Raw genomic sequence first — 9,642 nt, 5'->3', positions numbered from 1 at the left:
TCTGTGTCTTTTAGTGGTTCGATAGCTCATTTCTTTTTATTGCTAATAATATTCCATTCTGTGGAATGGAACCACAGTTTGTTTATCCATTCACCTGTTGAAGGACATCTTCCAACTTGTAGCAAATATAAATAAAGCTGCTGTAAAGATTCGCATGCAGGTTTTTGTTTTGACATAACTTTTCTTTTTTTTTTTTAACATTTATTTATTATTGAGAGACACAGGACGTGAGCAGGGGAGGGGTAGAGAGAAGAGAAGACACAGAATCTGAAGTAGGCTCCAGGCTCTGAGCTGTCAACACAGAGCCTGACACAGGGCTCGAACTCATAGACTGTTAGATCATGACCTGAGCTGGTCAGTCTCCTAACCAACTGAGCCACCCAGGCATCCCTTGGCATAACTTTTCAACTCATTGGGTAAACTTCTAGGAGCATGAATGCCGGGTTGTATGGTAAAATTACATTTACCTTTGTAAAGCTGGGTCCCCAGGAGTTTTTAATCTCTCAAACTAGCCCATGCTCAGTTTCCAGCAATTAAGTTGATTTACATTTCCGTGTTCCTACCGGTTCCTGGCTTCTGTTGTAAGCTGCTCCTGGGGCTCTGCTCCTGGTAAGCTGTGATTCTCTGTTATTTACCTGTTTAGTTTTCAGGCTGGCAGTTTACCCTGTGACATCAGTTATCTGATGGATCTAAGAAGAGTTGTTGGTTTTGTTTGTTTTTGTTGTTGGGAGGACAGAATGACAACTTTCAAGCTTTTATAAGAGTCAGACTGGAAACCAGAAGTCTCTTCTGTTTTTTAAATGTATATATTTCACTAGGTGTTCTAGGTTTTTTGCTTTTTATTCCAGCTTTCTGATATTTCTTTGTATTTCTTTTCTTTTATTGGGTACTTTGCAATTTTACTTTTATAAAATGCCCTCAGTTCTCTCTTTCTTTAGCCCTTAACTATTTGTTCCCTACTATGAACTACAATAAAATTAACTCATATCTCCTACCCTGCCCTGATAATTTAATTGCATAATTTTACTCAACAGGGTGACGTTAGTGTTTATATTTATGAATATGCTATTATTCCAACTACTTGATGTCTCAGCTATAAGTGGTTTCCTCTGAGTCCTACCACAGCTGATTCCATTTTCCACCTTTTCTTTCCTCTGCCTCCTGATTTTTGTTAGGTGTTTCATTTCTACATTGACTGAGCATATAATAAAAATCATTCCATTCTGTTACCCTTGTTCTCACTTCTTTTCAGTCTTAAATTCTACCGTTAATGACATTCAGAGCTCCAATCAATCCTTTTCCTGTTTCTCTTTATTACTTGCATGGTTGAAGATTCTCCTCTAGGGTTATGTTCATTCAATTTAAGATTTGATATATTGGCATAAAAATAGGCTCTTTTTTGTAGCAAATAGAGTATTATCCTTGTAACCTGTATTCGTATCTGTACTGATGTCTTCTGATAGTGATTATTTTTGCCTTGTTTCCTTGTTTTTGTTCTGTTAATCTTGCCTGAAGTTTGTCGATTTTATTGATATTTTCAATATACAAAGGTTTCTTTGTTTGGCATTGTGTATTTTGTCCATTTACCTTTGTTTCTACACCATTAATCCTTCTATGGCTTTCCGCTTTTTGAGTTTTGGGGGTTTGGTTTGTTTTTAAATTTATTCCATTGTTCTGACTGGTTTCTTGGGAAATAAATGATTAAAACAGCAGGTCTGCAATGCATTTGCTCTCCTGACCAGAGGAGGAGTTGCCCTGGAAAAGAAAGAAGGCAAATGCTCTAGTTTAATCTCCTTGTAAACAAACCAATGACAGACCTCATAGCAAATAGACTAAATGGTTTGTAGAAGGAAAGGCTTTATTATGAAGGGCTTTTAGCAGGGTGTGCCTGGCCATTTAGAATTGCTTAAAATAAAGAACCTGGAATCTATAGATTTATGGGACATGATTGCCTGAAATACATCATGTAAGCTACAACTATCTGAGTATAAAGCAGAGGTGGGTTATGACCTAAATAGCTCCTCCAATATGGGTGCTCTGGGCCAGAGAATTTCCAATACGGTTTTAAAAAAAGACCTGAGAATGCCCACCTAAAAGTACTAGACTTTTCTATGGGTTAACTATGCTCTTTGATTATTTGCATCCTTGATACCATTAATAAGGTTTGGTCTCTTACTTGTGTCAGTCTTATTATGATAATCCAGTCCTTTTAAAAATTATTTTGTATTGAAGCATATTTAACATACAATGCTATATTAGTTTCAGGTGCATAATACAGGGATTCAAAAACTCCGTATGTTAAGTTATGCTCACTGTAGTAAGTGCAGTCACCATCTGTTGCCATACAAAGCCATTATTGACTGTATTCCCCATACTGCACCTTCATCTCTGTGACTTCCCCATTCTGTAACTGGAAGTTTGCACCTGTGACTCCCTTTCACCTGTTTCCTCCATCCTCCTAGCCTCCTCCCCTGTCACAAACACCAGTTCTGTTTTTGTTTGTTTGTCTTGTTTTTTAGAGTCCTCATATAAGTGAAATCATATGGCATTTTTCTCTCTTTGACTTCTTTTACTTACCATAACACCTTCTAAGTCCATCTGTATTGTCACAATTGGAAAGATCTCATTCTTTTTTATGGTTGAGTAATATTACATTGTATGTATATCCTACATTTTCTTTATCATCTATCAGTGGACCCTTAGGTTGTTTTTATATCTTGGCTATTGTAAATAATGCTGCAATAAACATAGGGATGCGTATATCTTTTTAAATCAGTGACTTTGTTTTGTGTGTGTAAAAACCCAGTAGTAAAGTTGCTGGATCAGATGGTATTTTATTTTGAAGTTTTTGAGGATTCTCCATGCTCTTCCTCAGTGGTTGCACCAGTTTATATTCCCACCAACAGTGCACAAGGGGCTCCGTTTGCCCCCACATTCTCATCAACACTTACTTTTTGATTTTAGCCATACTGACAGGTAAGAGATGATATTTCATTGTGGTTTTGATTTGTATTTCCCTTATGATTAATGATGTTGAGCATTTTTTAATGTGTTTGTTGGCCATCTACATTTTTTCTTTGGAAAATGTTTGTTCAGGTCCTCTGCCTATTTTTAATTGGATTGTTTTTGTGTGTTGAGTTCTGTAAGTTCTTTATATATTTTAGATATTAATCCCTTAGTATATATTCCATTTGCAAGTAGATTCTTTTACTCAATAAATTGTTTGCTTTGTTGATGGTTCCCTTTGCTGTTCAAAAGCTTTTTATTTTGGTATAGTCCCAATAGTTTATTTTTGCTTTTGTTTCCCTTGCCTGAGGAGACATATACAGAAAAATGTTTTTAAGGCCAATATCCAAGAGACTATGCTTTCTTTAAGGAGTTTTATGGTTTCAAGTCTTACATTTAGGTCCTTAATCCATTTCGAGTTTATTTTTGTGTATGGTGTAAGAAACAGTCTAGTTTCATTCTTTTGCATATAGCTGTCCAGTTTTCCCAGCACCATTTATTGAAGACTGTCTTTTCCCCATTGTATATTCTTGCCTCCTCTGCCATAGATTAATTAACTATATAAGTATGGGCTTTTTACTGTGCTCTCTGTCCTGTTCCCTTAATCTTTGTCTGTTTTTGTGCTAGTACCATACTATTTTGATTACTTCATCTTTGTAGTATATCTTGAAGTCTGGGATTGTCATATATCCAGCTTTGTTTTTCTTTCTTAAGATTACTTTGGCACCAATTCTTTTATTTTTGTTAATCTTGGTTCTTGGATGCTCAACTTATTAAGTTAAAACTTTCATATTTTCTAATATATGCATTAAATGCAAACCTTTTTTTCTGAGTATTTCTTAGCTGCCTTCTACAAATGTTGATAGGTATGTTTTCATTATTATTCAGGTCAAAATATTTTCTAATTTACAATTATTTCTTTTTGACCCATGAGGGTTTTTCTAAATTTCCAAACAGAAGTAATTTTCTAGTTAACTTTTTATTGCTGATAACTAACCTAACTGTATTCTTTTCAAAGAATGTTACCTATATGATATCCATACCTTAAAAATGGTTGAGTTTTGCTTTATGGTTAGGTGGTAATATTCATTGATATTATATGTATACTTTAGAACAGAGATCAGCAAACTATGGCCCTAAGGCTGAAGCCAGCCAGCCATTTGTTTCTGCAAATCAAATTTTATTTGAATGAAGTCAAACTTATCTATATGTTGTCTGTGGCTGTTTTTATACTACAGTGGTAGAGTTGAGCAGTTGTGGTAGAAACTGTATTGTGGATGGAACTAGAATACATCATGCTAAGTGAAATAAGTCAGTCAGAGAAAGGCAAATACCATGATTTCACTCATGTGGAATTTAAGAAACACAACAGAAGAACATAGGGGAAGGGAGGGGAAAATAAGATAAAAACAGAGAAGGAGGCAAACCATAAGAGACTCTTAAATACAGAGAACAAGCTGCGGTGTACTAGAGGGGAGGTGGGTGGGGTATGGGCCGAATGGGTGATGGGCATTAAGGAGGGCACTTGTTCAGATTGAGTACTGGGTGTTATATGGAAGTGGTGAATCACTGGGTTCTACTCCTGAAACCAATACTACACTGTATGTTAACTAACTTGAATTTAAATTAAAAGAAAGAAAGAAAAAAACAAACTGTATGTCCTGCAAAGCCTAAAATATTTACCATCTGGCCCTTTGCAAAGAAAGTTTGGTTACCCCTACTTTAAATTTTTTTTTTTTACATTTATTTATTTTTGAGAGACAGAGACAGCATGAGCAGGGGAGGGGCAGAGAGAGAGGGAGACACAGAATCAGAAGCAGGCTCCGGGCTCTGAGCTGTCAGCACAGAGCCCAATGTGGGGCTTGAACCCACGAACCGTGAGATCCTGACCCGAGCCGAAGTTGGACGCTTAACTGACTGAGCCACCCAGGTGCCCCTGGTCACTGCTACTCTAAAAGTATGTGTATTCTGTAGTTTTGGGGCAGTGTGTCATGTGTCCATTGGATACAAACTGTATTAATTTTGAGTTTTTTAAACAGTCTGCATATCCTTAGTGTTTTTTTTTTGTATCTTGATCTACCAATTATTGAGATAAGTCTATCAATATTTTCACCTATGTTGGTATATTTGTTTATTTATCCTTATAATTCTGTTAAATTTTTGTTTTGCTATGCATAGATAAACATAGATAATCTGTTCTTAGGTACACAGAAATTTAGAATAGTTATATTTTCTTACTGAATTTATTTTTAAAATATGAATAGTAGATGAAATTTTGGCCTTACATAATAGAGATATACTAACGTTTTTTGGTTGGTATCTTCCTGGGATGTATTCCAATACTTTTTAGTCAGACTTTCTATTTGTCTATGTTTTAGATTTGTCTCTGTTGAGCAGCAAAGAACTAAATTTATTATTTATTTCGGGAAGATAATCTTTGTCTTTAAAATATTTTCCAAGTGCATTTAATGTAATCATCATTGTATTTGTTTCTGTCAGCTTTTATTGTGCTATTTGTCCTAGCTTTTGTATCTTTTGATTCTTTTTTGCTCTTTTCTTGTCCTCATGTGAATTGTTTCTAATTTCATTTTTTTCTCTTTGATAATTTGAAAACCACACACTATATTTTATAGTAATCTTAACCTAAAAAAATAAAATATTAGTAAATACCTTTACTTTCCTAGAATACTCTTATTGCAGTTTCTTTTCCACTTACATAAAATATTTCAATCTAATTCTATTATTTTAACTCCTCCTAAAATTAGTATTATTGGGTTTTTTTGCATGATTTTATTTAAATTTAACCACGGATTTATGCTGTTTCATTTCATTTATTACTTTTCAAATCTTTCATATAAAGCCCTTTCAACTAAGGAAAGAAAACTATGTACTTACAAAATCAAGATGGTGAAATTAATAAATATAAACCAAAAATTGATTTATTAGCATATTACAAATGATAGAATCGTGTTTCATTGAAAATTTCATTTAAAAGTGTAATGGGGTATCTGAGTGGCTCAGTCAGTTAAACGTCTGACTTCAGCTCAGGTCATGATTTCACAGCTTGTGAGTTGGAGCCCCATGTAAGGCTCAGTGCTGACAGCTCAGAGCCTGGAGCTTGTTTCCAATTCTCTCTCTGTCTCTTTCTGCCCCTCCCCCACGCTAGTGTGTACATTCGCTCTCACTCTCTCAAATATAAATGAACTTTAAAAAACAAAACAAAGTGTAATAAAGTAGGGAAAGCCATAATTAAGGATAAAATAATGATTTTTTTCCTTAAAAAGATGTGATATAAAATTTAATTTAAAAACTTCAAAAGCCTAAATCAAATTACTTTAAAGGAAAATTTTAATTACCAAAAGCAACCCAAGAAGATATAGAAAGCCTGAATAAATAAAAATTCATAAATAAGATAGAAAATTTTATATAACTTTCTTTAACAGAGTGCTAGGCTCACACAATTTAAGGTATGAGTTATTAAAATCCTCCAAAAACCAAATAAATAAACCTGATAATATGATTAAAAAAAAACAGGGCATAGAAAAATGATAGAATATTTTAGAATATACTTTTTTTTCTGACATACCATTAATGCCAACATTTTAGAGAGCATTAGAGAAAAACTACAGAATTTAGACTAAATTTTTATAAAAATTATCAAATTGTTTAGCACTGTTAAAATTTTTAATATTAATATAAGTGTTATATTTTAGGATTTATTGATAAACCTATGTTGATATATCTATTAGATAATTTATCATATCAAAGTATCAAAGGAGAAAAATACCATATTTATATGCTGAATATATGTCAAGCTAGATCCATGATGTATTCTTGATATAAGGAAAAACCTCCTAGTAAATTAGGAAGAAGATTATCCTTCATTAATCTGATAAATATTAATTTCAAACCTACAGTCAATGGCATAGTTAACTAAAAAACACAAAAAGTATATTGATAAAAGTCAGAAATAAACAGAAGTACTTTCCTCACTATTATGTATCACTGTTTCTGAAAATTTCAGCCAATGCAACAAGACAAGAAAAAGAACCAGTTGTTTAGATATTGGCAACAGGAAATATAATTATTACTTGAAAATTTTGTGGTTTACTCTGTTGAAAAACTTTAAAAGTCATGTTAAAATATTTTTTCAGTTAAGAAATATTTAGTATTTGATTAATCAGAAAGTAACTAGTCCCAAAATAATAGCTTTTCAACTTAACAGTAATTACCAGTTAGAATATGTAATTTATAACACAGTTCCTCTGACACAAACAATAAAACTTTTTAAAAATGAAAAACAAAATTTAAATAGAAAAGATTTAAATGAATCATGATGTACTAAGGGGTATTTTGTTGTTATTCTAATATAATTCCCAACAAGTCCATGTGTGTTTTACCCCTGTATTCGTCTTTAAGATAGTCAAGGTAGCTCATCTTTAAAAGAAGCAGGTCTCAGGTGCCTGGGTAGCTCAGTCAGTTAAATATCTGACACTCGATCTCAGCTCAAGGTTGTGAGTTCAAGCCCCACATTGGGCTCTGTACTGGGCATGGAACTTACCAACAAAAAAAGAAAGAAGCAGTTTGATATTTAGGATTGTCATCACTAAAAAGAAGTGAGATGCATGGATTTATGGTAGCTGTCCTTGCAATGTTGGCTCTACCTCCATTACAGGAAAGAGAGTTTTGTCAGCCTTTTATTTCCATAGGGTGTAATAAATAAAGCATGGAATTCTGATGAATTACTGGCACAGGCAAAAGGGCAAGTGTTAAACACATACTAATTGAAACATGTCTGATTCCATTCAGACAACACCTCCAGGGAACATCTTCAGAAGAAGGTGACTATGCATGAGTCAGTAAGGGCAGGGTGTGCCTGAGTGAGGAGTATCCTTGACTTCAACATTAGTAAACAGGATATGGATTCAATGTGGGCCTACTCTCCTTTGTAGGACCAGTTGATTTGGTCAAGTGGCTGAGTAAAACAACTCCTTCATAGGAGTTGCGTCACAGAGAAGCAAAGCGGAGGTGCAGATGTTTGCTGACAGTGCATCCTGTTCCATAAAAGGACATATAGGGACCATGGACAGAAAGGAGACTTCTCCCTGACTCTAAATATCATTTGTGACTGAAGAAGCCTCTTAGCTCCCAATAGTCTTAAAATATCACAAGTTAGGGAAAGAATTTTCATAGATTGGTACTGGACCTTCCACCTGTCTTGATAGTAGGATCTAGAAAAACATCATAATATAATTTGATAAAATAAAGAAGATGAAAATATGACTCTAATTCTATCCTTTGTGTTATATATGCATACATATTATGCAAATGCACTTACTGGTATGGGATTGTTTTTAACATGAAAAACAGATTCTAAAATTAACTTGAATAAATATATTCAAATAGTGAAGAAATTACTTTTTAATTTTTTTATTTTTTTAGATTGTAATTTGTTTAGATCTAAGTTAGTTAATATATAGTATAATGATGATTTCAGGACTAGAATTTAGTGATTCATCACTTATATATAACACCCAGTGCTCATCCTAACAAGTGCCCTCCTTAATGCCCATCATGCATTTAGCCCATCTCCCTGCCCAACACCCCACCAGAAACCCTCAGTTTGTTCTTTGTATTTAAGAGTCTCTTATGGTTTGTCTCCCTCTCTGTTTTTATCTTATTTTTGCTTCCCTTCTCTTCCCTTATGTTCTTCTGTTGTGTTTCTTAAAATCTATGTATGAGTGAAATGTGCTATTTATCTTTCTCTGACTGACTTATTTCTCTTAGCATAATACATTCTAATTCTGTCCATGTTGTTGCAAATGGAAAGATTTCATTCTTTTTGATCTCCAAGTAATATTCCATTGTGTATGTGTGTGTGTGTATGTATATATATATATATACACACACACACACACACACACCACATCTCATTTATCCATTCACTAGTCAGTACATTTGGGCTCTTTCCATACTTTGGCTATTGTTGATAGTGCTGCTATAAACATTGGGGTGCAAGTACCCCTTCAAAACAGCACACCTCTATCCTTTCGATAAATACCTAGGAGTACAATTGCTGGATAATAGGGTAGTTCTATTTTTGGTTTTTAGAGGAAGCTCCATACTGTTTTCCAGAGTGGCTGCACCAGTTTGCATTTCTACCAGCAGTGCAAAAGGGTTCCTTTTTCTCTGCATCCTCACCAACATCTGTTGTTGCCTGAGTTGTTTCGTTTTCTTTTTCAACATTACTTTGGCTATTCACGGTCTTTTCTGGTTCCATACAAATTACAGAGTTGTTTGTCCTAGCTCTGTGAAAGAATGCTGGTGTGATTTTGATAGGGATTGCATTGAATATGTAGATTACTTTGGGTAGTATCGACTTTTTAACAATATCTGTTCTTCCAATCCATGAGCATGGAATGTTTTTCCATTTTGAGGAAACTACTTTTAAAAAGAAATAAAACACTGTTACATTATTATAAAAATTGACACAAATCCTTAGAAAAGAAAGTCAAGAAATAACCATTTATCTGTTTTTTAAAAGGGCAAATACCTGGCCTTTAGCAGTTAAATGCTTTAAAACACTTTACGACTATTGACCTAACATAGAAATATCCTGATTTTAAAGATAATTGT

At 33.9% G+C, this 9,642-nt stretch overlaps 1 protein-coding gene across 1 annotated transcript in view; it reads left to right on the top strand.

The window, feature by feature from the left end:
• Positions 1-549: 549 nt before the first annotated feature.
• Positions 550-9,642, top strand: part of GNGT1 (G protein subunit gamma transducin 1) — a 54,032-nt gene continuing 44,939 nt past the window's right edge. Inside the window, exon 1 of the mRNA XM_053218449.1 lies at positions 550-609. The gene's annotated coding sequence lies outside the window, so the exon portion shown is untranslated. The remainder of the gene's footprint in view (positions 610-9,642) is intronic.

Source organism: Acinonyx jubatus, chromosome A2, assembly GCF_027475565.1.
Source record: "Acinonyx jubatus isolate Ajub_Pintada_27869175 chromosome A2, VMU_Ajub_asm_v1.0, whole genome shotgun sequence".
Lineage (NCBI taxonomy): Eukaryota > Metazoa > Chordata > Mammalia > Carnivora > Felidae > Acinonyx > Acinonyx jubatus.
Note: the sequence above shows the minus strand (reverse complement) of the source record. Positions and strands in the feature narration are given on the sequence as shown.